Source organism: Gadus morhua, chromosome 8, assembly GCF_902167405.1.
Source record: "Gadus morhua chromosome 8, gadMor3.0, whole genome shotgun sequence".
NCBI lineage: Eukaryota > Metazoa > Chordata > Actinopteri > Gadiformes > Gadidae > Gadus > Gadus morhua.
In genome coordinates, this window is record NC_044055.1 from 1,440,687 (window position 1) to 1,466,053 (window position 25,367).

Here is a 25,367-nt window from a genome sequence, read left to right on the forward strand (position 1 = left end):
TGGATGGATAAGGTCAGAAATGTAACTAGGGGCCTGTCCATTAAGAGCTTTAAAAACAATCAGTAAAACCTTGAACTGAATTCTAAAATTAACAGGAAGCCAATGCAAGGAGGCAAGAACTGGTGTGATGTGGTCATGTTTTTTAGTGCCCGTCAGCAGTCTTGCAGCTGCATTTTGGGCCATCTGAAGGCGGTTTAGTAGGGACTGGGGTAGGCCTATGTATAAGGAATTACAATAGTCCAGCCGTGATGTAATGAAGGCATGGATGATTTTTTCAAGGTCTTTAGGAGACAGGAAAGGTTTGATTTTGGCAATTACGCGTAACTGGTAAAAACAGTTTTTGACAGCAGCACAAATTTGCTTGTCAAGACAAAGCTCTGAATCAAGGATGACACCAAGGTTTCTAGCATGGGACTTGACAAAAGGTTCAAGGTTATCTAGGTTGCTGACAAGAGTGTGTTTTGATTTAGGAGGGCCAAAGATCATGACTTCTGTCTTATTGCTGTTTAACTGAAGGAAGTTAGTTGCCATCCAGCCTTTAATATCATCCAGACAGTCCAGGAGAGGTTGTAAAGAGTCCTTAGACTTCAGTGGAAGATACAGCTGAGAGTCGTCTGCGTAGAGGTGGAATGAGATGTTATGTTTCCTGATAATGTTCCCTAGCGGGAGCATGTACAGGCCAAAAAGGACTGGTCCAAGGATGGACCCTTGTGGGACCCCATAGGAGACAGGAGCAGTGGATGAAAAGAACTGACTGATGGATACTGAGAAAGTCCTATGTTTCAGATAGGAGCTGAACCAATCGAGGGCTGTGCCTTTAATACCAACCCACTGTTCAAGGCGGGTCAGAAGAATGTTATGATCCACAGTATCAAAGGCAGCGCTAAGGTCTAATAAAACCAGGATAGCATTTTCACCAGAATCTAATGTGAGTAACAGATCATTTGTCACCTTTAACAAAGCCGTTTCAGTGCTATGGAGAGTTTTAAAGCCTGACTGAAGAGGTTCTGATATTTCATTTAAATCTAAAAAAGGTTGCAGTTGTGACAGGACAACTTTTTCCATCACTTTAGAAATAAAAGGAAGCTTAGAAATTGGGCGATAATTTTTTAGACACTTAGCATCCAGGTTGTGTTTTTTAAGCAGAGGCTGGACGACAGCATGCTTAAAACATGAAGGGACTGTGCCAGAAACTAGGCAGGAGTTAATGATGTTTTGAATACTTGGGCCAACTGTATCAAAAGTGTCCTTAATGATATGGGAGGGGACAACATCATGAGGGGAAGATGTGGGTTTCATATGTGAGACTATCTCCCTAAGCTCCTCTAAAGAAACTTGTTTGAATGTGTTAAAAATGACTGTAGCACCTGAACAGCCAGGCGTAATGTCAGATGGGGAGGGGTTAAACTGGGATCTGATGTTTTCAATTTTCTCAGTGAAAAATTGTAAGAATTTTTCACAGATGTCAGTGGATGCGTCAGCATCTGGGGATACATGGGGGTTGATAATGGAGTTTATGGTACCAAACAGAATTTGGGGTCTATGGGAATTTTTATTTATAATATCAGAGAAATGTTTGGTTCTGGCTTTTTTGGCTGCTGCCTGATAAGTCAACAGTGCATTTTTAAAAATGTCAAAAGAAACAGCAAGATGGTCTTTCTTCCATCTTCGTTCAGCTTTCCGACAGGCCTGTCTAAAAGAGCGGGTGGGTTCATCCAACCACTGTTGGGATGCCGCCTGTATTTAAGGGGGGCTACAGAGTTTAAGATGTCTGAGCAAGAGGAATGAAAGAGGGAAATCAATTCATCTGGGTTGGAGGGGAGCCGATCAGCAGTTGAGAATGCAGTTTTTTTGAACATTTCAGAGAACTGGATTGCAGTGTGGGAGTTAATATAACGGGAAAAACGGCCTGGGGTTTTAACTGTACACATGGGGTTAGATAGTGTGATATCAAACACAATAGGCATGTGATCAGAGAACGATGCGTCCTCGATGTTTAATTTGTCAATAAAAATCCCATAGGAGAGAATAAGATCAAGACTATGTCCGAGTACATGAGTAGCCTTGTCTATGTGCTGGAGAAGACTGAAGGAATCCAGGACGTGGCAGAATTCGCTGACCATGGGTCTGCCTGGACAACAGACATGGATATTGAAATCACCCAATATCAGCAGACGGTCATGTAATGGTACAAATTGCGACAGAAAGTCAGAAAAATCGCTAATAAAGTCTTTATCTGGCTTGGGAGGCCTGTAAACCAATGCGCAGACCAACGGAGTTGTAGTGGATTCTATTTTTACGCACTGTAGCTCAAAGCTAGAGTAATTCCCAGTAGACAGTGTCCGAATCTTTAAACGATTTTTAAATACCAAAGCTACTCCGCCACCTCTTCCAACGCATCTCGGGGTGCTAATGACGGAACAGTTTGTTGGACAGAGTTCACCAAAAGCAGATAACTCACCGGGTCCAGAGGTAATCCAAGTCTCAGTCAAAAACAGTAAATCCAGATCATGACCCGTGAAAAAGTCGTTGAGGATGAACGTCTTATTTGACACAGACCTGCAGTTAATCAGGGCCGCTTTCGCAGAAAACACAGAAACCTGTTGACAGCGAGTGAGTTCCAGAGGTCGGATGTTTTGGAGGTTCACTCCGCCGCTTCGGACGCGCAGTCTTGGTCGGGCCGGACTGGCGGGGATCTGCGTCCGGAATGGAGCGACGGACAGATGGCAGGAGTACCTGGGATCCCACGAACGCCGGGCCAGGTAGAGGTCACTGTGTCCTGCATAGACAGTGGAGAGCTGGCGAGTCCGTGGCTGCGCGGGGGAGAAACTCATTTCTCTCCTGATTCTCACCCGGATGCCGCCGCGATTTCCCCTGTTCCTACGCCGTTTCTTACGGTAGCCAGCGCAACAGGGAAGCTGGTGGATACAATCCGCAGAAGGGTGGATGAATCTGGGATGACGTCTGTTGAAGGGTGGAAGGGTGGATGAAGGGTGGATGAATCTGGGATGACGTCTGTTGTGTGGAGCAGGAGGACACTCAAGAGTTGAGACTCCTGAGCGCTTTTGATGCGCATCAATGTTTGGCGATCATAAGTCCATAATGCTGCATCGGAGTAACGCCAAAGAAACAGTAGAGAGAACACAAACAGATAACACAGATAGGACTCCAGTCTACTGAAACAGTCTATGATGAACTGGTTCCATGGTGTAATGGTTAGCACTCTGGACTCTGAATCCAGCGATCCGAGTTCAAGTCTCGGTGGAACCTATTAGAGCAGTGTAGCATCAGACGACGGCTCTTACGCTGTGTCCCTCATCCATTTTTCCAACACCGAGACTTTAAACACTTTTTCAAAAAATCTCTCTTGCCCATATTTAGTCTCGACCACATTTCGGAAAAAATAAAAAGTATTTTAGAGGTTGATAAGCTGATGGGGTGGCCGAGTGGTTAAGGTGATGGACTGCTAATCCATTGTGCTCTGCACGCGTGGGTTCGAATCCCATCCTCATCGTTTGCACCATTCTTACATAAGTACATCGTCTTCCATTTCATGGAAAAAAGTACAATGAATCAAGGACGTTTTGCACTATTTTCCTTTCATTTCAATTAATTGTAGCCTAGAGCACAACCTTTACTGCCAAAAAATACAGACACTGATCTTGAAAGTTCTCATTCGCTAAAGCAAGAGTCTTGTTCATTCTCTATGGTCTGAACCACGGTTAAATATTTCAGTTCCGCCAAAATGTAGTCTGGAGCACAATATTTACCGAAAAGAAAACAGAGACACTGATTTCTAAAGTCCTGAATCCCTGTGGCATTCGAAAAAGCATACCAATGCATTGGCCGGGAATCGAACCCGGGTCAACTGCTTGGAAGGCAGCTATGCTCACCACTATACCACCAATGCCACAATGACATAATTATACTCGGAAATCATCGAACCCAAACTCAAATCTCGGTGGAACTGTTCAATTTGTCATTTTCACTTATATTTAGTTTTAAGAACGTTTGTGCAGTCTACTGAAATAGTCTATGATGAACTGGTTCCATGGTGTAATGGTTAGCACTCTGGACTCTGAATCCAGCGATCCGAGTTCAAGTCTCGGTGGAACCTATTAGAGCAGTGTAGCATCAGACGACGGCTCTTCGCTGTGTCCCTCATCCATTTTTCCAACACCGAGACTTTAAACACTTTTTCAAAAATTCTCTCTTACCCATATTTAGTCTCGACCACATTTCGGAAAAAATAAAAAGTATTTTAGAGGTTGATAAGCTGATGGGGTGGCCGAGTGGTTAAGGTGATGGACTGCTAATCCATTGTGCTCTGCACGTGTGGGTTCGAATCCCATCCTCATCGTTTGCACCATTCTTACATAAGTACATCGTCTTCCATTTCATGGAAAAAAGTACAATGAATCAAGGACGTTTTGCACTATTTTCCTTTCATTTCAATTAATTGTAGCCTAGAGCACAACCTTTACTGCCAAAAAATACAGACACTGATCTTGAAAGTTCTCATTCGCTAAAGCAAGAGTCTTGTTCATTCTCTATGGTCTGAACCACGGTTAAATATTTCAGTTCCGCCAAAATGTAGTCTGGAGCACAATATTTACCGAAAAGAAAACAGAGACACTGATTTCTAAAGTCCTGAATCCCTGTGGCATTCGAAAAAGCATACCAATGCATTGGCCGGGAATCGAACCCGGGTCAACTGCTTGGAAGGCAGCTATGCTCACCACTATACCACCAATGCCACAATGACATAAATTATACTCGGAAATCATCGAACCCAAACTCAAATCTCGGTGGAACTGTTCAATTTGTCATTTTCACTTATATTTAGTTTAAAGAACGGTTGCACAGTCTACTGAAACAGTCTATGATGAACTGGTTCCATGGTGTAATGGTTAGCACTCTGGACTCTGAATCCAGCGATCCGAGTTCAAGTCTCGGTGGAACCTATTAGAGCAGTGTAGCATCAGACGACGGCTCTTCGCTGTGTCCCTCATCCATTTTTCCAACACCGAGACTTTAAACACTTTTTCAAAAAATCTCTCTTGCCCATATTTAGTCTCGACCACATTTCGGAAAAAATAAAAAGTATTTTAGAGGTTGATAAGCTGATGGGGTGGCCGAGTGGTTAAGGTGATGGACTGCTAATCCATTGTGCTCTGCACGCGTGGGTTCGAATCCCATCCTCATCGTTTGCACCATTCTTACATAAGTACATCGTCTTCCATTTCATGGAAAAAAGTACAATGAATCAAGGACGTTTTGCACTATTTTCCTTTCATTTCAATTAATTGTAGCCTAGAGCACAACCTTTACTGCCAAAAAATACAGACACTGATCTTGAAAGTTCTCATTCGCTAAAGCAAGAGTCTTGTTCATTCTCTATGGTCTGAACCACGGTTAAATATTTCAGTTCCGCCAAAATGTAGTCTGGAGCACAATATTTACCGAAAAGAAAACAGAGACACTGATTTCTAAAGTCCTGAATCCCTGTGGCATTCGAAAAAGCATACCAATGCATTGGCCGGGAATCGAACCCGGGTCAACTGCTTGGAAGGCAGCTATGCTCACCACTATACCACCAATGCCACAATGACATAAATTATACTCGGAAATCATCGAACCCAAACTCAAATCTCGGTGGAACTGTTCAATTTGTCATTTTCACTTATATTTAGTTTAAAGAACGGTTGCACAGTCTACTGAAACAGTCTATGATGAACTGGTTCCATGGTGTAATGGTTAGCACTCTGGACTCTGAATCCAGCGATCCGAGTTCAAGTCTCGGTGGAACCTATTAGAGCAGTGTAGCATCAGACGACGGCTCTTCGCTGTGTCCCTCATCCATTTTTCCAACACCGAGACTTTAAACACTTTTTCAAAAAATCTCTCTTGCCCATATTTAGTCTCGACCACATTTCGGAAAAAATAAAAAGTATTTTAGAGGTTGATAAGCTGATGGGGTGGCCGAGTGGTTAAGGTGATGGACTGCTAATCCATTGTGCTCTGCACGCGTGGGTTCGAATCCCATCCTCATCGTTTGCACCATTCTTACATAAGTACATCGTCTTCCATTTCATGGAAAAAAGTACAATGAATCAAGGACGTTTTGCACTATTTTCCTTTCATTTCAATTAATTGTAGCCTAGAGCACAACCTTTACTGCCAAAAAATACAGACACTGATCTTGAAAGTTCTCATTCGCTAAAGCAAGAGTCTTGTTCATTCTCTATGGTCTGAACCACGGTTAAATATTTCAGTTCCGCCAAAATGTAGTCTGGAGCACAATATTTACCGAAAAGAAAACAGAGACACTGATTTCTAAAGTCCTGAATCCCTGTGGCATTCGAAAAAGCATACCAATGCATTGGCCGGGAATCGAACCCGGGTCAACTGCTTGGAAGGCAGCTATGCTCACCACTATACCACCAATGCCACAATGACATAAATTATACTCGGAAATCATCGAACCCAAACTCAAATCTCGGTGGAACTGTTCAATTTGTCATTTTCACTTATATTTAGTTTAAAGAACGGTTGCACAGTCTACTGAAACAGTCTATGATGAACTGGTTCCATGGTGTAATGGTTAGCACTCTGGACTCTGAATCCAGCGATCCGAGTTCAAGTCTCGGTGGAACCTATTAGAGCAGTGTAGCATCAGACGACGGCTCTTCGCTGTGTCCCTCATCCATTTTTCCAACACCGAGACTTTAAACACTTTTTCAAAAAATCTCTCTTGCCCATATTTAGTCTCGACCACATTTCGGAAAAAATAAAAAGTATTTTAGAGGTTGATAAGCTGATGGGGTGGCCGAGTGGTTAAGGTGATGGACTGCTAATCCATTGTGCTCTGCACGCGTGGGTTCGAATCCCATCCTCATCGTTTGCACCATTCTTACATAAGTACATCGTCTTCCATTTCATGGAAAAAAGTACAATGAATCAAGGACGTTTTGCACTATTTTCCTTTCATTTCAATTAATTGTAGCCTAGAGCACAACCTTTACTGCCAAAAAATACAGACACTGATCTTGAAAGTTCTCATTCGCTAAAGCAAGAGTCTTGTTCATTCTCTATGGTCTGAACCACGGTTAAATATTTCAGTTCCGCCAAAATGTAGTCTGGAGCACAATATTTACCGAAAAGAAAACAGAGACACTGATTTCTAAAGTCCTGAATCCCTGTGGCATTCGAAAAAGCATACCAATGCATTGGCCGGGAATCGAACCCGGGTCAACTGCTTGGAAGGCAGCTATGCTCACCACTATACCACCAATGCCACAATGACATAATTATACTCGGAAATCATCGAACCCAAACTCAAATCTCGGTGGAACTGTTCAATTTGTCATTTTCACTTATATTTAGTTTAAAGAACGGTTGCACAGTCTACTGAAACAGTCTATGATGAACTGGTTCCATGGTGTAATGGTTAGCACTCTGGACTCTGAATCCAGCGATCCGAGTTCAAGTCTCGGTGGAACCTATTAGAGCAGTGTAGCATCAGACGACGGCTCTTACGCTGTGTCCCTCATCCATTTTTCCAACACCGAGACTTTAAACACTTTTTCAAAAAATCTCTCTTGCCCATATTTAGTCTCGACCACATTTCGGAAAAAATAAAAAGTATTTTAGAGGTTGATAAGCTGATGGGGTGGCCGAGTGGTTAAGGTGATGGACTGCTAATCCATTGTGCTCTGCACGCGTGGGTTCGAATCCCATCCTCATCGTTTGCACCATTCTTACATAAGTACATCGTCTTCCATTTCATGGAAAAAAGTACAATGAATCAAGGACGTTTTGCACTATTTTCCTTTCATTTCAATTAATTGTAGCCTAGAGCACAACCTTTACTGCCAAAAAATACAGACACTGATCTTGAAAGTTCTCATTCGCTAAAGCAAGAGTCTTGTTCATTCTCTATGGTCTGAACCACGGTTAAATATTTCAGTTCCGCCAAAATGTAGTCTGGAGCACAATATTTACCGAAAAGAAAACAGAGACACTGATTTCTAAAGTCCTGAATCCCTGTGGCATTCGAAAAAGCATACCAATGCATTGGCCGGGAATCGAACCCGGGTCAACTGCTTGGAAGGCAGCTATGCTCACCACTATACCACCAATGCCACAATGACATAATTATACTCGGAAATCATCGAACCCAAACTCAAATCTCGGTGGAACTGTTCAATTTGTCATTTTCACTTATATTTAGTTTAAAGAACGGTTGCACAGTCTACTGAAACAGTCTATGATGAACTGGTTCCATGGTGTAATGGTTAGCACTCTGGACTCTGAATCCAGCGATCCGAGTTCAAGTCTCGGTGGAACCTATTAGAGCAGTGTAGCATCAGACGACGGCTCTTCGCTGTGTCCCTCATCCATTTTTCCAACACCGAGACTTTAAACACTTTTTCAAAAAAATCTCTCTTGCCCATATTTAGTCTCGACCACATTTCGGAAAAAATAAAAAGTATTTTAGAGGTTGATAAGCTGATGGGGTGGCCGAGTGGTTAAGGTGATGGACTGCTAATCCATTGTGCTCTGCACGCGTGGGTTCGAATCCCATCCTCATCGTTTGCACCATTCTTACATAAGTACATCGTCTTCCATTTCATGGAAAAAAGTACAATGAATCAAGGACGTTTTGCACTATTTTCCTTTCATTTCAATTAATTGTAGCCTAGAGCACAACCTTTACTGCCAAAAAATACAGACACTGATCTTGAAAGTTCTCATTCGCTAAAGCAAGAGTCTTGTTCATTCTCTATGGTCTGAACCACGGTTAAATATTTCAGTTCCGCCAAAATGTAGTCTGGAGCACAATATTTACCGAAAAGAAAACAGAGACACTGATTTCTAAAGTCCTGAATCCCTGTGGCATTCGAAAAAGCATACCAATGCATTGGCCGGGAATCGAACCCGGGTCAACTGCTTGGAAGGCAGCTATGCTCACCACTATACCACCAATGCCACAATGACATAATTATACTCGGAAATCATCGAACCCAAACTCAAATCTCGGTGGAACTGTTCAATTTGTCATTTTCACTTATATTTAGTTTAAAGAACGGTTGCACAGTCTACTGAAACAGTCTATGATGAACTGGTTCCATGGTGTAATGGTTAGCACTCTGGACTCTGAATCCAGCGATCCGAGTTCAAGTCTCGGTGGAACCTATTAGAGCAGTGTAGCATCAGACGACGGCTCTTCGCTGTGTCCCTCATCCATTTTTCCAACACCGAGACTTTAAACACTTTTTCAAAAAATCTCTCTTGCCCATATTTAGTCTCGACCACATTTCGGAAAAAATAAAAAGTATTTTAGAGGTTGATAAGCTGATGGGGTGGCCGAGTGGTTAAGGTGATGGACTGCTAATCCATTGTGCTCTGCACGCGTGGGTTCGAATCCCATCCTCATCGTTTGCACCATTCTTACATAAGTACATCGTCTTCCATTTCATGGAAAAAAGTACAATGAATCAAGGACGTTTTGCACTATTTTCCTTTCATTTCAATTAATTGTAGCCTAGAGCACAACCTTTACTGCCAAAAAATACAGACACTGATCTTGAAAGTTCTCATTCGCTAAAGCAAGAGTCTTGTTCATTCTCTATGGTCTGAACCACGGTTAAATATTTCAGTTCCGCCAAAATGTAGTCTGGAGCACAATATTTACCGAAAAGAAAACAGAGACACTGATTTCTAAAGTCCTGAATCCCTGTGGCATTCGAAAAAGCATACCAATGCATTGGCCGGGAATCGAACCCGGGTCAACTGCTTGGAAGGCAGCTATGCTCACCACTATACCACCAATGCCACAATGACATAAATTATACTCGGAAATCATCGAACCCAAACTCAAATCTCGGTGGAACTGTTCAATTTGTCATTTTCACTTATATTTAGTTTAAAGAACGGTTGCACAGTCTACTGAAACAGTCTATGATGAACTGGTTCCATGGTGTAATGGTTAGCACTCTGGACTCTGAATCCAGCGATCCGAGTTCAAGTCTCGGTGGAACCTATTAGAGCAGTGTAGCATCAGACGACGGCTCTTCGCTGTGTCCCTCATCCATTTTTCCAACACCGAGACTTTAAACACTTTTTCAAAAAATCTCTCTTGCCCATATTTAGTCTCGACCACATTTCGGAAAAAATAAAAAGTATTTTAGAGGTTGATAAGCTGATGGGGTGGCCGAGTGGTTAAGGTGATGGACTGCTAATCCATTGTGCTCTGCACGCGTGGGTTCGAATCCCATCCTCATCGTTTGCACCATTCTTACATAAGTACATCGTCTTCCATTTCATGGAAAAAAGTACAATGAATCAAGGACGTTTTGCACTATTTTCCTTTCATTTCAATTAATTGTAGCCTAGAGCACAACCTTTACTGCCAAAAAATACAGACACTGATCTTGAAAGTTCTCATTCGCTAAAGCAAGAGTCTTGTTCATTCTCTATGGTCTGAACCACGGTTAAATATTTCAGTTCCGCCAAAATGTAGTCTGGAGCACAATATTTACCGAAAAGAAAACAGAGACACTGATTTCTAAAGTCCTGAATCCCTGTGGCATTCGAAAAAGCATACCAATGCATTGGCCGGGAATCGAACCCGGGTCAACTGCTTGGAAGGCAGCTATGCTCACCACTATACCACCAATGCCACAATGACATAAATTATACTCGGAAATCATCGAACCCAAACTCAAATCTCGGTGGAACTGTTCAATTTGTCATTTTCACTTATATTTAGTTTAAAGAACGGTTGCACAGTCTACTGAAACAGTCTATGATGAACTGGTTCCATGGTGTAATGGTTAGCACTCTGGACTCTGAATCCAGCGATCCGAGTTCAAGTCTCGGTGGAACCTATTAGAGCAGTGTAGCATCAGACGACGGCTCTTCGCTGTGTCCCTCATCCATTTTTCCAACACCGAGACTTTAAACACTTTTTCAAAAAAATCTCTCTTGCCCATATTTAGTCTCGACCACATTTCGGAAAAAATAAAAAGTATTTTAGAGGTTGATAAGCTGATGGGGTGGCCGAGTGGTTAAGGTGATGGACTGCTAATCCATTGTGCTCTGCACGCGTGGGTTCGAATCCCATCCTCATCGTTTGCACCATTCTTACATAAGTACATCGTCTTCCATTTCATGGAAAAAAGTACAATGAATCAAGGACGTTTTGCACTATTTTCCTTTCATTTCAATTAATTGTAGCCTAGAGCACAACCTTTACTGCCAAAAAATACAGACACTGATCTTGAAAGTTCTCATTCGCTAAAGCAAGAGTCTTGTTCATTCTCTATGGTCTGAACCACGGTTAAATATTTCAGTTCCGCCAAAATGTAGTCTGGAGCACAATATTTACCGAAAAGAAAACAGAGACACTGATTTCTAAAGTCCTGAATCCCTGTGGCATTCGAAAAAGCATACCAATGCATTGGCCGGGAATCGAACCCGGGTCAACTGCTTGGAAGGCAGCTATGCTCACCACTATACCACCAATGCCACAATGACATAATTATACTAGGAAATCATCGAAACCCAAACTCAAATCTCGGTGGAACTGTTCAATTTGTCATTTTCACTTATATTTAGTTTAAAGAACGGTTGCACAGTCTACTGAAACAGTCTATGATGAACTGGTTCCATGGTGTAATGGTTAGCACTCTGGACTCTGAATCCAGCGATCCGAGTTCAAGTCTCGGTGGAACCTATTAGAGCAGTGTAGCATCAGACGACGGCTCTTCGCTGTGTCCCTCATCCATTTTTCCAACACCGAGACTTTAAACACTTTTTCAAAAAATCTCTCTTGCCCATATTTAGTCTCGACCACATTTCGGAAAAAATAAAAAGTATTTTAGAGGTTGATAAGCTGATGGGGTGGCCGAGTGGTTAAGGTGATGGACTGCTAATCCATTGTGCTCTGCACGCGTGGGTTCGAATCCCATCCTCATCGTTTGCACCATTCTTACATAAGTACATCGTCTTCCATTTCATGGAAAAAAGTACAATGAATCAAGGACGTTTTGCACTATTTTCCTTTCATTTCAATTAATTGTAGCCTAGAGCACAACCTTTACTGCCAAAAAATACAGACACTGATCTTGAAAGTTCTCATTCGCTAAAGCAAGAGTCTTGTTCATTCTCTATGGTCTGAACCACGGTTAAATATTTCAGTTCCGCCAAAATGTAGTCTGGAGCACAATATTTACCGAAAAGAAAACAGAGACACTGATTTCTAAAGTCCTGAATCCCTGTGGCATTCGAAAAAGCATACCAATGCATTGGCCGGGAATCGAACCCGGGTCAACTGCTTGGAAGGCAGCTATGCTCACCACTATACCACCAATGCCACAATGACATAAATTATACTCGGAAATCATCGAACCCAAACTCAAATCTCGGTGGAACTGTTCAATTTGTCATTTTCACTTATATTTAGTTTAAAGAACGGTTGCAGAGTCTACTGAAACAGTCTATGATGAACTGGTTCCATGGTGTAATGGTTAGCACTCTGGACTCTGAATCCAGCGATCCGAGTTCAAGTCTCGGTGGAACCTATTAGAGCAGTGTAGCATCAGACGACGGCTCTTCGCTGTGTCCCTCATCCATTTTTCCAACACCGAGACTTTAAACACTTTTTCAAAAAATCTCTCTTGCCCATATTTAGTCTCGACCACATTTCGGAAAAAATAAAAAGTATTTTAGAGGTTGATAAGCTGATGGGGTGGCCGAGTGGTTAAGGTGATGGACTGCTAATCCATTGTGCTCTGCACGCGTGGGTTCGAATCCCATCCTCATCGTTTGCACCATTCTTACATAAGTACATCGTCTTCCATTTCATGGAAAAAAGTACAATGAATCAAGGACGTTTTGCACTATTTTCCTTTCATTTCAATTAATTGTAGCCTAGAGCACAACCTTTACTGCCAAAAAATACAGACACTGATCTTGAAAGTTCTCATTCGCTAAAGCAAGAGTCTTGTTCATTCTCTATGGTCTGAACCACGGTTAAATATTTCAGTTCCGCCAAAATGTAGTCTGGAGCACAATATTTACCGAAAAGAAAACAGAGACACTGATTTCTAAAGTCCTGAATCCCTGTGGCATTCGAAAAAGCATACCAATGCATTGGCCGGGAATCGAACCCGGGTCAACTGCTTGGAAGGCAGCTATGCTCACCACTATACCACCAATGCCACAATGACATAAATTATACTCGGAAATCATCGAACCCAAACTCAAATCTCGGTGGAACTGTTCAATTTGTCATTTTCACTTATATTTAGTTTAAAGAACGGTTGCACAGTCTACTGAAACAGTCTATGATGAACTGGTTCCATGGTGTAATGGTTAGCACTCTGGACTCTGAATCCAGCGATCCGAGTTCAAGTCTCGGTGGAACCTATTAGAGCAGTGTAGCATCAGACGACGGCTCTTCGCTGTGTCCCTCATCCATTTTTCCAACACCGAGACTTTAAACACTTTTTCAAAAAATCTCTCTTGCCCATATTTAGTCTCGACCACATTTCGGAAAAAATAAAAAGTATTTTAGAGGTTGATAAGCTGATGGGGTGGCCGAGTGGTTAAGGTGATGGACTGCTAATCCATTGTGCTCTGCACGCGTGGGTTCGAATCCCATCCTCATCGTTTGCACCATTCTTACATAAGTACATCGTCTTCCATTTCATGGAAAAAAGTACAATGAATCAAGGACGTTTTGCACTATTTTCCTTTCATTTCAATTAATTGTAGCCTAGAGCACAACCTTTACTGCCAAAAAATACAGACACTGATCTTGAAAGTTCTCATTCGCTAAAGCAAGAGTCTTGTTCATTCTCTATGGTCTGAACCACGGTTAAATATTTCAGTTCCGCCAAAATGTAGTCTGGAGCACAATATTTACCGAAAAGAAAACAGAGACACTGATTTCTAAAGTCCTGAATCCCTGTGGCATTCGAAAAAGCATACCAATGCATTGGCCGGGAATCGAACCCGGGTCAACTGCTTGGAAGGCAGCTATGCTCACCACTATACCACCAATGCCACAATGACATAAATTATACTCGGAAATCATCGAACCCAAACTCAAATCTCGGTGGAACTGTTCAATTTGTCATTTTCACTTATATTTAGTTTAAAGAACGGTTGCACAGTCTACTGAAACAGTCTATGATGAACTGGTTCCATGGTGTAATGGTTAGCACTCTGGACTCTGAATCCAGCGATCCGAGTTCAAGTCTCGGTGGAACCTATTAGAGCAGTGTAGCATCAGACGACGGCTCTTACGCTGTGTCCCTCATCCATTTTTCCAACACCGAGACTTTAAACACTTTTTCAAAAAATCTCTCTTGCCCATATTTAGTCTCGACCACATTTCGGAAAAAATAAAAAGTATTTTAGAGGTTGATAAGCTGATGGGGTGGCCGAGTGGTTAAGGTGATGGACTGCTAATCCATTGTGCTCTGCACGCGTGGGTTCGAATCCCATCCTCATCGTTTGCACCATTCTTACATAAGTACATCCTCTTCCATTTCATGGAAAAAAGTACAATGAATCAAGGACGTTTTGCACTATTTTCCTTTCATTTCAATTAATTGTAGCCTAGAGCACAACCTTTACTGCCAAAAAATACAGACACTGATCTTGAAAGTTCTCATTCGCTAAAGCAAGAGTCTTGTTCATTCTCTATGGTCTGAACCACGGTTAAATATTTCAGTTCCGCCAAAATGTAGTCTGGAGCACAATATTTACCGAAAAGAAAACAGAGACACTGATTTCTAAAGTCCTGAATCCCTGTGGCATTCGAAAAAGCATACCAATGCATTGGCCGGGAATCGAACCCGGGTCAACTGCTTGGAAGGCAGCTATGCTCACCACTATACCACCAATGCCACAATGACATAATTATACTCGGAAATCATCGAACCCAAACTCAAATCTCGGTGGAACTGTTCAATTTGTCATTTTCACTTATATTTAGTTTAAAGAACGGTTGCACAGTCTACTGAAACAGTCTATGATGAACTGGTTCCATGGTGTAATGGTTAGCACTCTGGACTCTGAATCCAGCGATCCGAGTTCAAGTCTCGGTGGAACCTATTAGAGCAGTGTAGCATCAGACGACGGCTCTTCGCTGTGTCCCTCATCCATTTTTCCAACACCGAGACTTTAAACACTTTTTCAAAAAATCTCTCTTGCCCATATTTAGTCTCGACCACATTTCGGAAAAAATAAAAAGTATTTTAGAGGTTGATAAGCTGATGGGGTGGCCGAGTGGTTAAGGTGATGGACTGCTAATCCATTGTGCTCTGCACGCGTGGGTTCGAATCCCATCCTCATCGTTTGCACCATTCTTACATAAGTACATCGTCTTCCATTTCATGGAAAAAAGTACAATGAATCAAGGACGTTTTGCACTATTTTCCTTTCATTTCAATTAATTGTAGCCTAGAGCACAACCTTTACTGCCAAAAAATACAGACACTGATCTTGAAAGTTCTCATTCGCTAAAGCAAGAGTCTTGTTCATTCTCTATGGTCTGAACCACGGTTAAATATTTCAGTTCCGCCAAAATGTAGTCTGGAGCACAATATTTACCGAAAAGAAAACAGAGACACTGATTTCTAAAGTCCTGAATCCCTGTGGCATTCGAAAAAGCATACCAATGCATTGGCCGGGAATCGAACCCGGGTCAACTGCTTGGAAGGCAGCTATGCTCACCACTATACCACCAATGCCACAATGACATAATTATACTCGGAAATCATCGAACCCAAACTCAAATCTCGGTGGAACTGTTCAATTTGTCATTTTCACTTATATTTAGTTTAAAGAACGGTTGCACAGTCTACTGAAACAGTCTATGATGAACTGGTTCCATGGTGTAATGGTTAGCACTCTGGACTCTGAATCCAGCGATCCGAGTTCAAGTCTCGGTGGAACCTATTAGAGCAGTGTAGCATCAGACGACGGCTCTTCGCTGTGTCCCTCATCCATTTTTCCAACACCGAGACTTTAAACACTTTTTCAAAAAATCTCTCTTGCCCATATTTAGTCTCGACCACATTTCGGAAAAAATAAAAAGTATTTTAGAGGTTGATAAGCTGATGGGGTGGCCGAGTGGTTAAGGTGATGGACTGCTAATCCATTGTGCTCTGCACGCGTGGGTTCGAATCCCATCCTCATCGTTTGCACCATTCTTACATAAGTACATCGTCTTCCATTTCATGGAAAAAAGTACAATGAATCAAGGACGTTTTGCACTATTTTCCTTTCATTTCAATTAATTGTAGCCTAGAGCACAACCTTTACTGCCAAAAAATACAGACACTGATCTTGAAAGTTCTCATTCGCTAAAGCAAGAGTCTTGTTCATTCTCTATGGTCTGAACCACGGTTAAATATTTCAGTTCCGCCAAAATGTAGTCTGGAGCACAATATTTACCGAAAAGAAAACAGAGACACTGATTTCTAAAGTCCTGAATCCCTGTGGCATTCGAAAAAGCATACCAATGCATTGGCCGGGAATCGAACCCGGGTCAACTGCTTGGAAGGCAGCTATGCTCACCACTATACCACCAATGCCACAATGACATAATTATACTCGGAAATCATCGAACCCAAACTCAAATCTCGGTGGAACTGTTCAATTTGTCATTTTCACTTATATTTAGTTTAAAGAACGGTTGCACAGTCTACTGAAACAGTCTATGATGAACTGGTTCCATGGTGTAATGGTTAGCACTCTGGACTCTGAATCCAGCGATCCGAGTTCAAGTCTCGGTGGAACCTATTAGAGCAGTGTAGCATCAGACGACGGCTCTTCGCTGTGTCCCTCATCCATTTTTCCAACACCGAGACTTTAAACACTTTTTCAAAAAATCTCTCTTGCCCATATTTAGTCTCGACCACATTTCGGAAAAAATAAAAAGTATTTTAGAGGTTGATAAGCTGATGGGGTGGCCGAGTGGTTAAGGTGATGGACTGCTAATCCATTGTGCTCTGCACGCGTGGGTTCGAATCCCATCCTCATCGTTTGCACCATTCTTACATAAGTACATCGTCTTCCATTTCATGGAAAAAAGTACAATGAATCAAGGACGTTTTGCACTATTTTCCTTTCATTTCAATTAATTGTAGCCTAGAGCACAACCTTTACTGCCAAAAAATACAGACACTGATCTTGAAAGTTCTCATTCGCTAAAGCAAGAGTCTTGTTCATTCTCTATGGTCTGAACCACGGTTAAATATTTCAGTTCCGCCAAAATGTAGTCTGGAGCACAATATTTACCGAAAAGAAAACAGAGACACTGATTTCTAAAGTCCTGAATCCCTGTGGCATTCGAAAAAGCATACCAATGCATTGGCCGGGAATCGAACCCGGGTCAACTGCTTGGAAGGCAGCTATGCTCACCACTATACCACCAATGCCACAATGACATAAATTATACTCGGAAATCATCGAACCCAAACTCAAATCTCGGTGGAACTGTTCAATTTGTCATTTTCACTTATATTTAGTTTAAAGAACGGTTGCACAGTCTACTGAAACAGTCTATGATGAACTGGTTCCATGGTGTAATGGTTAGCACTCTGGACTCTGAATCCAGCGATCCGAGTTCAAGTCTCGGTGGAACCTATTAGAGCAGTGTAGCATCAGACGACGGCTCTTCGCTGTGTCCCTCATCCATTTTTCCAACACCGAGACTTTAAACACTTTTTCAAAAAATCTCTCTTGCCCATATTTAGTCTCGACCACATTTCGGAAAAAATAAAAAGTATTTTAGAGGTTGATAAGCTGATGGGGTGGCCGAGTGGTTAAGGTGATGGACTGCTAATCCATTGTGCTCTGCACGCGTGGGTTCGAATCCCATCCTCATCGTTTGCACCATTCTTACATAAGTACATCGTCTTCCATTTCATGGAAAAAAGTACAATGAATCAAGGACGTTTTGCACTATTTTCCTTTCATTTCAATTAATTGTAGCCTAGAGCACAACCTTTACTGCCAAAAAATACAGACACTGATCTTGAAAGTTCTCATTCGCTAAAGCAAGAGTCTTGTTCATTCTCTATGGTCTGAACCACGGTTAAATATTTCAGTTCCGCCAAAATGTAGTCTGGAGCACAATATTTACCGAAAAGAAAACAGAGACACTGATTTCTAAAGTCCTGAATCCCTGTGGCATTCGAAAAAGCATACCAATGCATTGGCCGGGAATCGAACCCGGGTCAACTGCTTGGAAGGCAGCTATGCTCACCACTATACCACCAATGCCACAATGACATAATTATACTCGGAAATCATCGAACCCAAACTCAAATCTCGGTGGAACTGTTCAATTTGTCATTTTCACTTATATTTAGTTTAAAGAACGGTTGCACAGTCTACTGAAACAGTCTAAGATGAACTGGTTCCATGGTGTAATGGTTAGCACTCTGGACTCTGAATGCAGCGATCCGAGTTCAAGTCACGGTGGAACCTATTAGAGCAGTGTAGCATCAGACGACGGCTCTTCGCTGTGTCCCTCATCCATTTTTCCAACACCGAGACTTTAAACACTTTTTCAAAAATTCTCTCTTGCCCATATTTAGTCTCGACCACATTTCGGAAAAAATTAAAAAGTATTTTAGAGGTTGCTAAGCTGATGGGGTGGCCGAGTGGTTAAGGTGATGGACTGCTAATCCAGTGTGCTCTGCACGCGTGGGTTCGAATCCCATCCTCATCGTTTGCACCATTCTTACCTAAGTACATCGTCTTCCATTTCATGGAAAAAAGTACAATGAATCAAGGACGTTTTGCACTATTTTCCTTTCATTTCAATTAATTGTAGCCTAGAGCACAACCTTTACTGCCAAAAAATACCGACACTGATCTTGAAAGTTCTCATTCGCTAAAGCAAGAGTCTTGTTCATTCTCTATGGTCTGAACCACGGTTAAATATTTCAGTTCCGCCAAAATGTAGTCTGGAGCACAATATTTACCGAAAAGAAAACAGAGACACTGATTTCTAAAGTCCTGAATCCCTGTGGCATTCGAAAAAGCATACCAATGCATTGGACGGGAATCGAACCCGGGTCAACTGCTTGGAAGGCAGCTATGCTCACCACTATACCACCAATGCCACAATGAAAATTATACTAGGAAATCAGCAAACCCAAACTCAAATCTCGGTGGAACTGTTCAATTTGTCATTTTCACTTATATTTAGTTTAAAGAACGGTTGCACAGTCTACTGAAACAGTCTATAATGAACTGGTTCCATGGTGTAATGGTTAGCACTCTGGACTCTGAATCCAGCGATCCGAGTTCAAGTCTCGGTGGAACCTATTAGAGCAGTGTAGCATCAGACGACGGCTCTTCGCTGTGTCCCTCATCCATTTTTCCAACACCGAGACTTTAAACACTTTTTCAAAAATCTCTCTTGCCCATATTTAGTCTCGACCACATTTCGGAAAAAATAAAAAGTATTTTAGAGGTTGCTAAGCTGATGGGGTGGCCGAGTGGTTAAGGTGATGGACTGCTAATCCATTGTGCTCTGCACGCGTGGGTTCGAATCCCATCCTCATCGTTTGCACCATTCTTACATAAGTACATCGTCTTCCATTTCATGGAAAAAAGTACAATGAATCAAGGACGTTTTGCACTATTTTCCTTTCATTTCAATTAATTGTAGCCTAGAGCACAACCTTTACTGCCAAAAAATACAGACACTGATCTTGAAAGTTCTCATTCGCTAAAGCAAGAGTCTTGTTCATTCTCTATGGTCTGAACCACGGTTAAATATTTCAGTTCCGCCAAAATGTAGTCTGGAGCACAATATTTACCGAAAAGAAAACAGAGACACTGATTTCTAAAGTCCTGAATCCCTGTGGCATTCGAAAAAGCATACCAATGCATTGGCCGGGAATCGAACCCGGGTCAACTGCTTGGAAGGCAGCTATGCTCACCACTATACCACCAATGCCACAATGACATAAATTATACTCGGAAATCATCGAACCCAAACTCAAATCTCGGTGGAACTGTTCAATTTGTCATTTTCACTTATATTTAGTTTAAAGAACGGTTGCACAGTCTACTGAAACAGTCTATGATGAACTGGTTCCATGGTGTAATGGTTAGCACTCTGGACTCTGAATCCAGCGATCCGAGTTCAAGTCTCGGTGGAACCTATTAGAGCAGTGTAGCATCAGACGACGGCTCTTCGCTGTGTCCCTCATCCATTTTTCCAACACCGAGACTTTAAACACTTTTTCAAAAAATCTCTCTTGCCCATATTTAGTCTCGACCACATTTCGGAAAAAATAAAAAGTATTTTAGAGGTTGATAAGCTGATGGGGTGGCCGAGTGGTTAAGGTGATGGACTGCTAATCCATTGTGCTCTGCACGCGTGGGTTCGAATCCCATCCTCATCGTTTGCACCATTCTTACATAAGTACATCGTCTTCCATTTCATGGAAAAAAGTACAATGAATCAAGGACGTTTTGCACTATTTTCCTTTCATTTCAATTAATTGTAGCCTAGAGCACAACCTTTACTGCCAAAAAATACAGACACTGATCTTGAAAGTTCTCATTCGCTAAAGCAAGAGTCTTGTTCATTCTCTATGGTCTGAACCACGGTTAAATATTTCAGTTCCGCCAAAATGTAGTCTGGAGCACAATATTTACCGAAAAGAAAACAGAGACACTGATTTCTAAAGTCCTGAATCCCTGTGGCATTCGAAAAAGCATACCAATGCATTGGCCGGGAATCGAACCCGGGTCAACTGCTTGGAAGGCAGCTATGCTCACCACTATACCACCAATGCCACAATGACATAAATTATACTCGGAAATCATCGAACCCAAACTCAAATCTCGGTGGAACTGTTCAATTTGTCATTTTCACTTATATTTAGTTTAAAGAACGGTTGCACAGTCTACTGAAACAGTCTATGATGAACTGGTTCCATGGTGTAATGGTTAGCACTCTGGACTCTGAATCCAGCGATCCGAGTTCAAGTCTCGGTGGAACCTATTAGAGCAGTGTAGCATCAGACGACGGCTCTTCGCTGTGTCCCTCATCCATTTTTCCAACACCGAGACTTTAAACACTTTTTCAAAAAATCTCTCTTGCCCATATTTAGTCTCGACCACATTTCGGAAAAAATAAAAAGTATTTTAGAGGTTGATAAGCTGATGGGGTGGCCGAGTGGTTAAGGTGATGGACTGCTAATCCATTGTGCTCTGCACGCGTGGGTTCGAATCCCATCCTCATCGTTTGCACCATTCTTACATAAGTACATCGTCTTCCATTTCATGGAAAAAAGTACAATGAATCAAGGACGTTTTGCACTATTTTCCTTTCATTTCAATTAATTGTAGCCTAGAGCACAACCTTTACTGCCAAAAAATACAGACACTGATCTTGAAAGTTCTCATTCGCTAAAGCAAGAGTCTTGTTCATTCTCTATGGTCTGAACCACGGTTAAATATTTCAGTTCCGCCAAAATGTAGTCTGGAGCACAATATTTACCGAAAAGAAAACAGAGACACTGATTTCTAAAGTCCTGAATCCCTGTGGCATTCGAAAAAGCATACCAATGCATTGGCCGGGAATCGAACCCGGGTCAACTGCTTGGAAGGCAGCTATGCTCACCACTATACCACCAATGCCACAATGACATAAATTATACTCGGAAATCATCGAACCCAAACTCAAATCTCGGTGGAACTGTTCAATTTGTCATTTTCACTTATATTTAGTTTAAAGAACGGTTGCACAGTCTACTGAAACAGTCTATGATGAACTGGTTCCATGGTGTAATGGTTAGCACTCTGGACTCTGAATCCAGCGATCCGAGTTCAAGTCTCGGTGGAACCTATTAGAGCAGTGTAGCATCAGACGACGGCTCTTCGCTGTGTCCCTCATCCATTTTTCCAACACCGAGACTTTAAACACTTTTTCAAAAAATCTCTCTTGCCCATATTTAGTCTCGACCACATTTCGGAAAAAATAAAAAGTATTTTAGAGGTTGATAAGCTGATGGGGTGGCCGAGTGGTTAAGGTGATGGACTGCTAATCCATTGTGCTCTGCACGCGTGGGTTCGAATCCCATCCTCATCGTTTGCACCATTCTTACATAAGTACATCCTCTTCCATTTCATGGAAAAAAGTACAATGAATCAAGGACGTTTTGCACTATTTTCCTTTCATTTCAATTAATTGTAGCCTAGAGCACAACCTTTACTGCCAAAAAATACAGACACTGATCTTGAAAGTTCTCATTCGCTAAAGCAAGAGTCTTGTTCATTCTCTATGGTCTGAACCACGGTTAAATATTTCAGTTCCGCCAAAATGTAGTCTGGAGCACAATATTTACCGAAAAGAAAACAGAGACACTGATTTCTAAAGTCCTGAATCCCTGTGGCATTCGAAAAAGCATACCAATGCATTGGCCGGGAATCGAACCCGGGTCAACTGCTTGGAAGGCAGCTATGCTCACCACTATACCACCAATGCCACAATGACATAAATTATACTCGGAAATCATCGAACCCAAACTCAAATCTCGGTGGAACTGTTCAATTTGTCATTTTCACTTATATTTAGTTTAAAGAACGGTTGCACAGTCTACTGAAACAGTCTATGATGAACTGGTTCCATGGTGTAATGGTTAGCACTCTGGACTCTGAATCCAGCGATCCGAGTTCAAGTCTCGGTGGAACCTATTAGAGCAGTGTAGCATCAGACGACGGCTCTTCGCTGTGTCCCTCATCCATTTTTCCAACACCGAGACTTTAAACACTTTTTCAAAAAATCTCTCTTGCCCATATTTAGTCTCGACCACATTTCGGAAAAAATAAAAAGTATTTTAGAGGTTGATAAGCTGATGGGGTGGCCGAGTGGTTAAGGTGATGGACTGCTAATCCATTGTGCTCTGCACGCGTGGGTTCGAATCCCATCCTCATCGTTTGCACCATTCTTACATAAGTACATCGTCTTCCATTTCATGGAAAAAAGTACAATGAATCAAGGACGTTTTGCACTATTTTCCTTTCATTTCAATTAATTGTAGCCTAGAGCACAACCTTTACTGCCAAAAAATACAGACACTGATCTTGAAAGTTCTCATTCGCTAAAGCAAGAGTCTTGTTCATTCTCTATGGTCTGAACCACGGTTAAATATTTCAGTTCCGCCAAAATGTAGTCTGGAGCACAATATTTACCGAAAAGAAAACAGAGACACTGATTTCTAAAGTCCTGAATCCCTGTGGCATTCGAAAAAGCATACCAATGCATTGGCCGGGAATCGAACCCGGGTCAACTGCTTGGAAGGCAGCTATGCTCACCACTATACCACCAATGCCACAATGACATAATTATACTCGGAAATCATCGAACCCAAACTCAAATCTCGGTGGAACTGTTCAATTTGTCATTTTCACTTATATTTAGTTTAAAGAACGGTTGCACAGTCTACTGAAACAGTCTATGATGAACTGGTTCCATGGTGTAATGGTTAGCACTCTGGACTCTGAATCCAGCGATCCGAGTTCAAGTCTCGGTGGAACCTATTAGAGCAGTGTAGCATCAGACGACGGCTCTTCGCTGTGTCCCTCATCCATTTTTCCAACACCGAGACTTTAAACACTTTTTCAAAAAATCTCTCTTGCCCATATTTAGTCTCGACCACATTTCGGAAAAAATAAAAAGTATTTTAGAGGTTGATAAGCTGATGGGGTGGCCGAGTGGTTAAGGTGATGGACTGCTAATCCATTGTGCTCTGCACGCGTGGGTTCGAATCCCATCCTCATCGTTTGCACCATTCTTACATAAGTACATCGTCTTCCATTTCATGGAAAAAAGTACAATGAATCAAGGACGTTTTGCACTATTTTCCTTTCATTTCAATTAATTGTAGCCTAGAGCACAACCTTTACTGCCAAAAAATACAGACACTGATCTTGAAAGTTCTCATTCGCTAAAGCAAGAGTCTTGTTCATTCTCTATGGTCTGAACCACGGTTAAATATTTCAGTTCCGCCAAAATGTAGTCTGGAGCACAATATTTACCGAAAAGAAAACAGAGACACTGATTTCTAAAGTCCTGAATCCCTGTGGCATTCGAAAAAGCATACCAATGCATTGGCCGGGAATCGAACCCGGGTCAACTGCTTGGAAGGCAGCTATGCTCACCACTATACCACCAATGCCACAATGACATAAATTATACTCGGAAATCATCGAACCCAAACTCAAATCTCGGTGGAACTGTTCAATTTGTCATTTTCACTTATATTTAGTTTAAAGAACGGTTGCACAGTCTACTGAAACAGTCTATGATGAACTGGTTCCATGGTGTAATGGTTAGCACTCTGGACTCTGAATCCAGCGATCCGAGTTCAAGTCTCGGTGGAACCTATTAGAGCAGTGTAGCATCAGACGACGGCTCTTCGCTGTGTCCCTCATCCATTTTTCCAACACCGAGACTTTAAACACTTTTTCAAAAAATCTCTCTTGCCCATATTTAGTCTCGACCACATTTCGGAAAAAATAAAAAGTATTTTAGAGGTTGATAAGCTGATGGGGTGGCCGAGTGGTTAAGGTGATGGACTGCTAATCCATTGTGCTCTGCACGCGTGGGTTCGAATCCCATCCTCATCGTTTGCACCATTCTTACATAAGTACATCGTCTTCCATTTCATGGAAAAAAGTACAATGAATCAAGGACGTTTTGCACTATTTTCCTTTCATTTCAATTAATTGTAGCCTAGAGCACAACCTTTACTGCCAAAAAATACAGACACTGATCTTGAAAGTTCTCATTCGCTAAAGCAAGAGTCTTGTTCATTCTCTATGGTCTGAACCACGGTTAAATATTTCAGTTCCGCCAAAATGTAGTCTGGAGCACAATATTTACCGAAAAGAAAACAGAGACACTGATTTCTAAAGTCCTGAATCCCTGTGGCATTCGAAAAAGCATACCAATGCATTGGCCGGGAATCGAACCCGGGTCAACTGCTTGGAAGGCAGCTATGCTCACCACTATACCACCAATGCCACAATGACATAAATTATACTCGGAAATCATCGAACCCAAACTCAAATCTCGGTGGAACTGTTCAATTTGTCATTTTCACTTATATTTAGTTTAAAGAACGGTTGCACAGTCTACTGAAACAGTCTATGATGAACTGGTTCCATGGTGTAATGGTTAGCACTCTGGACTCTGAATCCAGCGATCCGAGTTCAAGTCTCGGTGGAACCTATTAGAGCAGTGTAGCATCAGACGACGGCTCTTACGCTGTGTCCCTCATCCATTTTTCCAACACCGAGACTTTAAACACTTT

General features: G+C 41.9%; 77 non-coding genes across 77 annotated transcripts; 52 read left to right on the forward strand and 25 right to left on the reverse strand.

Annotated features, from left to right (window-relative positions):
* Positions 1-3,198: 3,198 nt before the first annotated feature.
* On the forward strand, positions 3,199-3,270 carry trnaq-cug (transfer RNA glutamine (anticodon CUG)). The gene has a single exon. It is a non-coding gene; the product is annotated as a tRNA-Gln (tRNA).
* Positions 3,271-3,432: 162 nt separating this feature from the next.
* On the forward strand, positions 3,433-3,514 carry trnas-gcu (transfer RNA serine (anticodon GCU)). The gene has a single exon. It is a non-coding gene; the product is annotated as a tRNA-Ser (tRNA).
* Positions 3,515-3,838: 324 nt separating this feature from the next.
* Positions 3,839-3,910, reverse strand: trnag-ucc (transfer RNA glycine (anticodon UCC)). Its single transcript has one exon. It is a non-coding gene; the product is annotated as a tRNA-Gly (tRNA).
* Positions 3,911-4,045: 135 nt separating this feature from the next.
* On the forward strand, positions 4,046-4,117 carry trnaq-cug (transfer RNA glutamine (anticodon CUG)). The gene has a single exon. It is a non-coding gene; the product is annotated as a tRNA-Gln (tRNA).
* Positions 4,118-4,278: 161 nt separating this feature from the next.
* trnas-gcu (transfer RNA serine (anticodon GCU)) lies at positions 4,279-4,360 on the forward strand. Its single transcript has one exon. It is a non-coding gene; the product is annotated as a tRNA-Ser (tRNA).
* A 324-nt stretch (positions 4,361-4,684) lies between these two features.
* On the reverse strand, positions 4,685-4,756 carry trnag-ucc (transfer RNA glycine (anticodon UCC)). Its single transcript has one exon. It is a non-coding gene; the product is annotated as a tRNA-Gly (tRNA).
* Positions 4,757-4,892: 136 nt separating this feature from the next.
* Positions 4,893-4,964, forward strand: trnaq-cug (transfer RNA glutamine (anticodon CUG)). The gene has a single exon. It is a non-coding gene; the product is annotated as a tRNA-Gln (tRNA).
* Positions 4,965-5,125: 161 nt separating this feature from the next.
* On the forward strand, positions 5,126-5,207 carry trnas-gcu (transfer RNA serine (anticodon GCU)). Its single transcript has one exon. It is a non-coding gene; the product is annotated as a tRNA-Ser (tRNA).
* A 324-nt stretch (positions 5,208-5,531) lies between these two features.
* trnag-ucc (transfer RNA glycine (anticodon UCC)) lies at positions 5,532-5,603 on the reverse strand. Its single transcript has one exon. It is a non-coding gene; the product is annotated as a tRNA-Gly (tRNA).
* Positions 5,604-5,739: 136 nt separating this feature from the next.
* On the forward strand, positions 5,740-5,811 carry trnaq-cug (transfer RNA glutamine (anticodon CUG)). The gene has a single exon. It is a non-coding gene; the product is annotated as a tRNA-Gln (tRNA).
* A 161-nt stretch (positions 5,812-5,972) lies between these two features.
* Positions 5,973-6,054, forward strand: trnas-gcu (transfer RNA serine (anticodon GCU)). The gene has a single exon. It is a non-coding gene; the product is annotated as a tRNA-Ser (tRNA).
* Positions 6,055-6,378: 324 nt separating this feature from the next.
* trnag-ucc (transfer RNA glycine (anticodon UCC)) lies at positions 6,379-6,450 on the reverse strand. Its single transcript has one exon. It is a non-coding gene; the product is annotated as a tRNA-Gly (tRNA).
* A 136-nt stretch (positions 6,451-6,586) lies between these two features.
* On the forward strand, positions 6,587-6,658 carry trnaq-cug (transfer RNA glutamine (anticodon CUG)). Its single transcript has one exon. It is a non-coding gene; the product is annotated as a tRNA-Gln (tRNA).
* A 161-nt stretch (positions 6,659-6,819) lies between these two features.
* On the forward strand, positions 6,820-6,901 carry trnas-gcu (transfer RNA serine (anticodon GCU)). The gene has a single exon. It is a non-coding gene; the product is annotated as a tRNA-Ser (tRNA).
* Positions 6,902-7,225: 324 nt separating this feature from the next.
* On the reverse strand, positions 7,226-7,297 carry trnag-ucc (transfer RNA glycine (anticodon UCC)). Its single transcript has one exon. It is a non-coding gene; the product is annotated as a tRNA-Gly (tRNA).
* A 135-nt stretch (positions 7,298-7,432) lies between these two features.
* Positions 7,433-7,504, forward strand: trnaq-cug (transfer RNA glutamine (anticodon CUG)). The gene has a single exon. It is a non-coding gene; the product is annotated as a tRNA-Gln (tRNA).
* Positions 7,505-7,666: 162 nt separating this feature from the next.
* On the forward strand, positions 7,667-7,748 carry trnas-gcu (transfer RNA serine (anticodon GCU)). Its single transcript has one exon. It is a non-coding gene; the product is annotated as a tRNA-Ser (tRNA).
* A 324-nt stretch (positions 7,749-8,072) lies between these two features.
* Positions 8,073-8,144, reverse strand: trnag-ucc (transfer RNA glycine (anticodon UCC)). Its single transcript has one exon. It is a non-coding gene; the product is annotated as a tRNA-Gly (tRNA).
* A 135-nt stretch (positions 8,145-8,279) lies between these two features.
* On the forward strand, positions 8,280-8,351 carry trnaq-cug (transfer RNA glutamine (anticodon CUG)). Its single transcript has one exon. It is a non-coding gene; the product is annotated as a tRNA-Gln (tRNA).
* Positions 8,352-8,513: 162 nt separating this feature from the next.
* On the forward strand, positions 8,514-8,595 carry trnas-gcu (transfer RNA serine (anticodon GCU)). The gene has a single exon. It is a non-coding gene; the product is annotated as a tRNA-Ser (tRNA).
* A 324-nt stretch (positions 8,596-8,919) lies between these two features.
* On the reverse strand, positions 8,920-8,991 carry trnag-ucc (transfer RNA glycine (anticodon UCC)). The gene has a single exon. It is a non-coding gene; the product is annotated as a tRNA-Gly (tRNA).
* A 135-nt stretch (positions 8,992-9,126) lies between these two features.
* Positions 9,127-9,198, forward strand: trnaq-cug (transfer RNA glutamine (anticodon CUG)). Its single transcript has one exon. It is a non-coding gene; the product is annotated as a tRNA-Gln (tRNA).
* Positions 9,199-9,359: 161 nt separating this feature from the next.
* Positions 9,360-9,441, forward strand: trnas-gcu (transfer RNA serine (anticodon GCU)). The gene has a single exon. It is a non-coding gene; the product is annotated as a tRNA-Ser (tRNA).
* A 324-nt stretch (positions 9,442-9,765) lies between these two features.
* Positions 9,766-9,837, reverse strand: trnag-ucc (transfer RNA glycine (anticodon UCC)). The gene has a single exon. It is a non-coding gene; the product is annotated as a tRNA-Gly (tRNA).
* A 136-nt stretch (positions 9,838-9,973) lies between these two features.
* On the forward strand, positions 9,974-10,045 carry trnaq-cug (transfer RNA glutamine (anticodon CUG)). Its single transcript has one exon. It is a non-coding gene; the product is annotated as a tRNA-Gln (tRNA).
* A 161-nt stretch (positions 10,046-10,206) lies between these two features.
* Positions 10,207-10,288, forward strand: trnas-gcu (transfer RNA serine (anticodon GCU)). The gene has a single exon. It is a non-coding gene; the product is annotated as a tRNA-Ser (tRNA).
* A 324-nt stretch (positions 10,289-10,612) lies between these two features.
* Positions 10,613-10,684, reverse strand: trnag-ucc (transfer RNA glycine (anticodon UCC)). The gene has a single exon. It is a non-coding gene; the product is annotated as a tRNA-Gly (tRNA).
* Positions 10,685-10,820: 136 nt separating this feature from the next.
* Positions 10,821-10,892, forward strand: trnaq-cug (transfer RNA glutamine (anticodon CUG)). The gene has a single exon. It is a non-coding gene; the product is annotated as a tRNA-Gln (tRNA).
* Positions 10,893-11,054: 162 nt separating this feature from the next.
* On the forward strand, positions 11,055-11,136 carry trnas-gcu (transfer RNA serine (anticodon GCU)). The gene has a single exon. It is a non-coding gene; the product is annotated as a tRNA-Ser (tRNA).
* Positions 11,137-11,460: 324 nt separating this feature from the next.
* Positions 11,461-11,532, reverse strand: trnag-ucc (transfer RNA glycine (anticodon UCC)). The gene has a single exon. It is a non-coding gene; the product is annotated as a tRNA-Gly (tRNA).
* A 136-nt stretch (positions 11,533-11,668) lies between these two features.
* On the forward strand, positions 11,669-11,740 carry trnaq-cug (transfer RNA glutamine (anticodon CUG)). Its single transcript has one exon. It is a non-coding gene; the product is annotated as a tRNA-Gln (tRNA).
* A 161-nt stretch (positions 11,741-11,901) lies between these two features.
* Positions 11,902-11,983, forward strand: trnas-gcu (transfer RNA serine (anticodon GCU)). Its single transcript has one exon. It is a non-coding gene; the product is annotated as a tRNA-Ser (tRNA).
* Positions 11,984-12,307: 324 nt separating this feature from the next.
* Positions 12,308-12,379, reverse strand: trnag-ucc (transfer RNA glycine (anticodon UCC)). Its single transcript has one exon. It is a non-coding gene; the product is annotated as a tRNA-Gly (tRNA).
* A 136-nt stretch (positions 12,380-12,515) lies between these two features.
* trnaq-cug (transfer RNA glutamine (anticodon CUG)) lies at positions 12,516-12,587 on the forward strand. The gene has a single exon. It is a non-coding gene; the product is annotated as a tRNA-Gln (tRNA).
* A 161-nt stretch (positions 12,588-12,748) lies between these two features.
* trnas-gcu (transfer RNA serine (anticodon GCU)) lies at positions 12,749-12,830 on the forward strand. Its single transcript has one exon. It is a non-coding gene; the product is annotated as a tRNA-Ser (tRNA).
* Positions 12,831-13,154: 324 nt separating this feature from the next.
* On the reverse strand, positions 13,155-13,226 carry trnag-ucc (transfer RNA glycine (anticodon UCC)). Its single transcript has one exon. It is a non-coding gene; the product is annotated as a tRNA-Gly (tRNA).
* Positions 13,227-13,362: 136 nt separating this feature from the next.
* trnaq-cug (transfer RNA glutamine (anticodon CUG)) lies at positions 13,363-13,434 on the forward strand. Its single transcript has one exon. It is a non-coding gene; the product is annotated as a tRNA-Gln (tRNA).
* Positions 13,435-13,595: 161 nt separating this feature from the next.
* Positions 13,596-13,677, forward strand: trnas-gcu (transfer RNA serine (anticodon GCU)). Its single transcript has one exon. It is a non-coding gene; the product is annotated as a tRNA-Ser (tRNA).
* Positions 13,678-14,001: 324 nt separating this feature from the next.
* On the reverse strand, positions 14,002-14,073 carry trnag-ucc (transfer RNA glycine (anticodon UCC)). Its single transcript has one exon. It is a non-coding gene; the product is annotated as a tRNA-Gly (tRNA).
* Positions 14,074-14,209: 136 nt separating this feature from the next.
* Positions 14,210-14,281, forward strand: trnaq-cug (transfer RNA glutamine (anticodon CUG)). Its single transcript has one exon. It is a non-coding gene; the product is annotated as a tRNA-Gln (tRNA).
* A 162-nt stretch (positions 14,282-14,443) lies between these two features.
* trnas-gcu (transfer RNA serine (anticodon GCU)) lies at positions 14,444-14,525 on the forward strand. Its single transcript has one exon. It is a non-coding gene; the product is annotated as a tRNA-Ser (tRNA).
* Positions 14,526-14,849: 324 nt separating this feature from the next.
* On the reverse strand, positions 14,850-14,921 carry trnag-ucc (transfer RNA glycine (anticodon UCC)). The gene has a single exon. It is a non-coding gene; the product is annotated as a tRNA-Gly (tRNA).
* A 135-nt stretch (positions 14,922-15,056) lies between these two features.
* trnaq-cug (transfer RNA glutamine (anticodon CUG)) lies at positions 15,057-15,128 on the forward strand. Its single transcript has one exon. It is a non-coding gene; the product is annotated as a tRNA-Gln (tRNA).
* A 161-nt stretch (positions 15,129-15,289) lies between these two features.
* Positions 15,290-15,371, forward strand: trnas-gcu (transfer RNA serine (anticodon GCU)). The gene has a single exon. It is a non-coding gene; the product is annotated as a tRNA-Ser (tRNA).
* Positions 15,372-15,695: 324 nt separating this feature from the next.
* Positions 15,696-15,767, reverse strand: trnag-ucc (transfer RNA glycine (anticodon UCC)). Its single transcript has one exon. It is a non-coding gene; the product is annotated as a tRNA-Gly (tRNA).
* Positions 15,768-15,902: 135 nt separating this feature from the next.
* Positions 15,903-15,974, forward strand: trnaq-cug (transfer RNA glutamine (anticodon CUG)). Its single transcript has one exon. It is a non-coding gene; the product is annotated as a tRNA-Gln (tRNA).
* Positions 15,975-16,135: 161 nt separating this feature from the next.
* trnas-gcu (transfer RNA serine (anticodon GCU)) lies at positions 16,136-16,217 on the forward strand. Its single transcript has one exon. It is a non-coding gene; the product is annotated as a tRNA-Ser (tRNA).
* Positions 16,218-16,541: 324 nt separating this feature from the next.
* Positions 16,542-16,613, reverse strand: trnag-ucc (transfer RNA glycine (anticodon UCC)). The gene has a single exon. It is a non-coding gene; the product is annotated as a tRNA-Gly (tRNA).
* Positions 16,614-16,748: 135 nt separating this feature from the next.
* trnaq-cug (transfer RNA glutamine (anticodon CUG)) lies at positions 16,749-16,820 on the forward strand. The gene has a single exon. It is a non-coding gene; the product is annotated as a tRNA-Gln (tRNA).
* A 161-nt stretch (positions 16,821-16,981) lies between these two features.
* trnas-gcu (transfer RNA serine (anticodon GCU)) lies at positions 16,982-17,063 on the forward strand. Its single transcript has one exon. It is a non-coding gene; the product is annotated as a tRNA-Ser (tRNA).
* A 324-nt stretch (positions 17,064-17,387) lies between these two features.
* trnag-ucc (transfer RNA glycine (anticodon UCC)) lies at positions 17,388-17,459 on the reverse strand. Its single transcript has one exon. It is a non-coding gene; the product is annotated as a tRNA-Gly (tRNA).
* A 136-nt stretch (positions 17,460-17,595) lies between these two features.
* On the forward strand, positions 17,596-17,667 carry trnaq-cug (transfer RNA glutamine (anticodon CUG)). The gene has a single exon. It is a non-coding gene; the product is annotated as a tRNA-Gln (tRNA).
* Positions 17,668-17,828: 161 nt separating this feature from the next.
* On the forward strand, positions 17,829-17,910 carry trnas-gcu (transfer RNA serine (anticodon GCU)). Its single transcript has one exon. It is a non-coding gene; the product is annotated as a tRNA-Ser (tRNA).
* Positions 17,911-18,234: 324 nt separating this feature from the next.
* Positions 18,235-18,306, reverse strand: trnag-ucc (transfer RNA glycine (anticodon UCC)). Its single transcript has one exon. It is a non-coding gene; the product is annotated as a tRNA-Gly (tRNA).
* A 369-nt stretch (positions 18,307-18,675) lies between these two features.
* On the forward strand, positions 18,676-18,757 carry trnas-gcu (transfer RNA serine (anticodon GCU)). Its single transcript has one exon. It is a non-coding gene; the product is annotated as a tRNA-Ser (tRNA).
* A 529-nt stretch (positions 18,758-19,286) lies between these two features.
* Positions 19,287-19,358, forward strand: trnaq-cug (transfer RNA glutamine (anticodon CUG)). Its single transcript has one exon. It is a non-coding gene; the product is annotated as a tRNA-Gln (tRNA).
* A 160-nt stretch (positions 19,359-19,518) lies between these two features.
* Positions 19,519-19,600, forward strand: trnas-gcu (transfer RNA serine (anticodon GCU)). Its single transcript has one exon. It is a non-coding gene; the product is annotated as a tRNA-Ser (tRNA).
* A 324-nt stretch (positions 19,601-19,924) lies between these two features.
* On the reverse strand, positions 19,925-19,996 carry trnag-ucc (transfer RNA glycine (anticodon UCC)). The gene has a single exon. It is a non-coding gene; the product is annotated as a tRNA-Gly (tRNA).
* A 136-nt stretch (positions 19,997-20,132) lies between these two features.
* Positions 20,133-20,204, forward strand: trnaq-cug (transfer RNA glutamine (anticodon CUG)). Its single transcript has one exon. It is a non-coding gene; the product is annotated as a tRNA-Gln (tRNA).
* A 161-nt stretch (positions 20,205-20,365) lies between these two features.
* Positions 20,366-20,447, forward strand: trnas-gcu (transfer RNA serine (anticodon GCU)). The gene has a single exon. It is a non-coding gene; the product is annotated as a tRNA-Ser (tRNA).
* Positions 20,448-20,771: 324 nt separating this feature from the next.
* On the reverse strand, positions 20,772-20,843 carry trnag-ucc (transfer RNA glycine (anticodon UCC)). The gene has a single exon. It is a non-coding gene; the product is annotated as a tRNA-Gly (tRNA).
* A 136-nt stretch (positions 20,844-20,979) lies between these two features.
* trnaq-cug (transfer RNA glutamine (anticodon CUG)) lies at positions 20,980-21,051 on the forward strand. The gene has a single exon. It is a non-coding gene; the product is annotated as a tRNA-Gln (tRNA).
* Positions 21,052-21,212: 161 nt separating this feature from the next.
* trnas-gcu (transfer RNA serine (anticodon GCU)) lies at positions 21,213-21,294 on the forward strand. The gene has a single exon. It is a non-coding gene; the product is annotated as a tRNA-Ser (tRNA).
* A 324-nt stretch (positions 21,295-21,618) lies between these two features.
* Positions 21,619-21,690, reverse strand: trnag-ucc (transfer RNA glycine (anticodon UCC)). Its single transcript has one exon. It is a non-coding gene; the product is annotated as a tRNA-Gly (tRNA).
* Positions 21,691-21,826: 136 nt separating this feature from the next.
* Positions 21,827-21,898, forward strand: trnaq-cug (transfer RNA glutamine (anticodon CUG)). The gene has a single exon. It is a non-coding gene; the product is annotated as a tRNA-Gln (tRNA).
* A 161-nt stretch (positions 21,899-22,059) lies between these two features.
* On the forward strand, positions 22,060-22,141 carry trnas-gcu (transfer RNA serine (anticodon GCU)). Its single transcript has one exon. It is a non-coding gene; the product is annotated as a tRNA-Ser (tRNA).
* Positions 22,142-22,465: 324 nt separating this feature from the next.
* On the reverse strand, positions 22,466-22,537 carry trnag-ucc (transfer RNA glycine (anticodon UCC)). The gene has a single exon. It is a non-coding gene; the product is annotated as a tRNA-Gly (tRNA).
* Positions 22,538-22,673: 136 nt separating this feature from the next.
* Positions 22,674-22,745, forward strand: trnaq-cug (transfer RNA glutamine (anticodon CUG)). Its single transcript has one exon. It is a non-coding gene; the product is annotated as a tRNA-Gln (tRNA).
* A 161-nt stretch (positions 22,746-22,906) lies between these two features.
* On the forward strand, positions 22,907-22,988 carry trnas-gcu (transfer RNA serine (anticodon GCU)). Its single transcript has one exon. It is a non-coding gene; the product is annotated as a tRNA-Ser (tRNA).
* Positions 22,989-23,312: 324 nt separating this feature from the next.
* On the reverse strand, positions 23,313-23,384 carry trnag-ucc (transfer RNA glycine (anticodon UCC)). Its single transcript has one exon. It is a non-coding gene; the product is annotated as a tRNA-Gly (tRNA).
* Positions 23,385-23,519: 135 nt separating this feature from the next.
* Positions 23,520-23,591, forward strand: trnaq-cug (transfer RNA glutamine (anticodon CUG)). Its single transcript has one exon. It is a non-coding gene; the product is annotated as a tRNA-Gln (tRNA).
* Positions 23,592-23,752: 161 nt separating this feature from the next.
* On the forward strand, positions 23,753-23,834 carry trnas-gcu (transfer RNA serine (anticodon GCU)). The gene has a single exon. It is a non-coding gene; the product is annotated as a tRNA-Ser (tRNA).
* Positions 23,835-24,158: 324 nt separating this feature from the next.
* On the reverse strand, positions 24,159-24,230 carry trnag-ucc (transfer RNA glycine (anticodon UCC)). Its single transcript has one exon. It is a non-coding gene; the product is annotated as a tRNA-Gly (tRNA).
* A 136-nt stretch (positions 24,231-24,366) lies between these two features.
* Positions 24,367-24,438, forward strand: trnaq-cug (transfer RNA glutamine (anticodon CUG)). Its single transcript has one exon. It is a non-coding gene; the product is annotated as a tRNA-Gln (tRNA).
* Positions 24,439-24,599: 161 nt separating this feature from the next.
* trnas-gcu (transfer RNA serine (anticodon GCU)) lies at positions 24,600-24,681 on the forward strand. The gene has a single exon. It is a non-coding gene; the product is annotated as a tRNA-Ser (tRNA).
* A 324-nt stretch (positions 24,682-25,005) lies between these two features.
* On the reverse strand, positions 25,006-25,077 carry trnag-ucc (transfer RNA glycine (anticodon UCC)). The gene has a single exon. It is a non-coding gene; the product is annotated as a tRNA-Gly (tRNA).
* A 136-nt stretch (positions 25,078-25,213) lies between these two features.
* On the forward strand, positions 25,214-25,285 carry trnaq-cug (transfer RNA glutamine (anticodon CUG)). The gene has a single exon. It is a non-coding gene; the product is annotated as a tRNA-Gln (tRNA).
* The last annotated feature ends 82 nt before the right edge of the window (positions 25,286-25,367 follow it).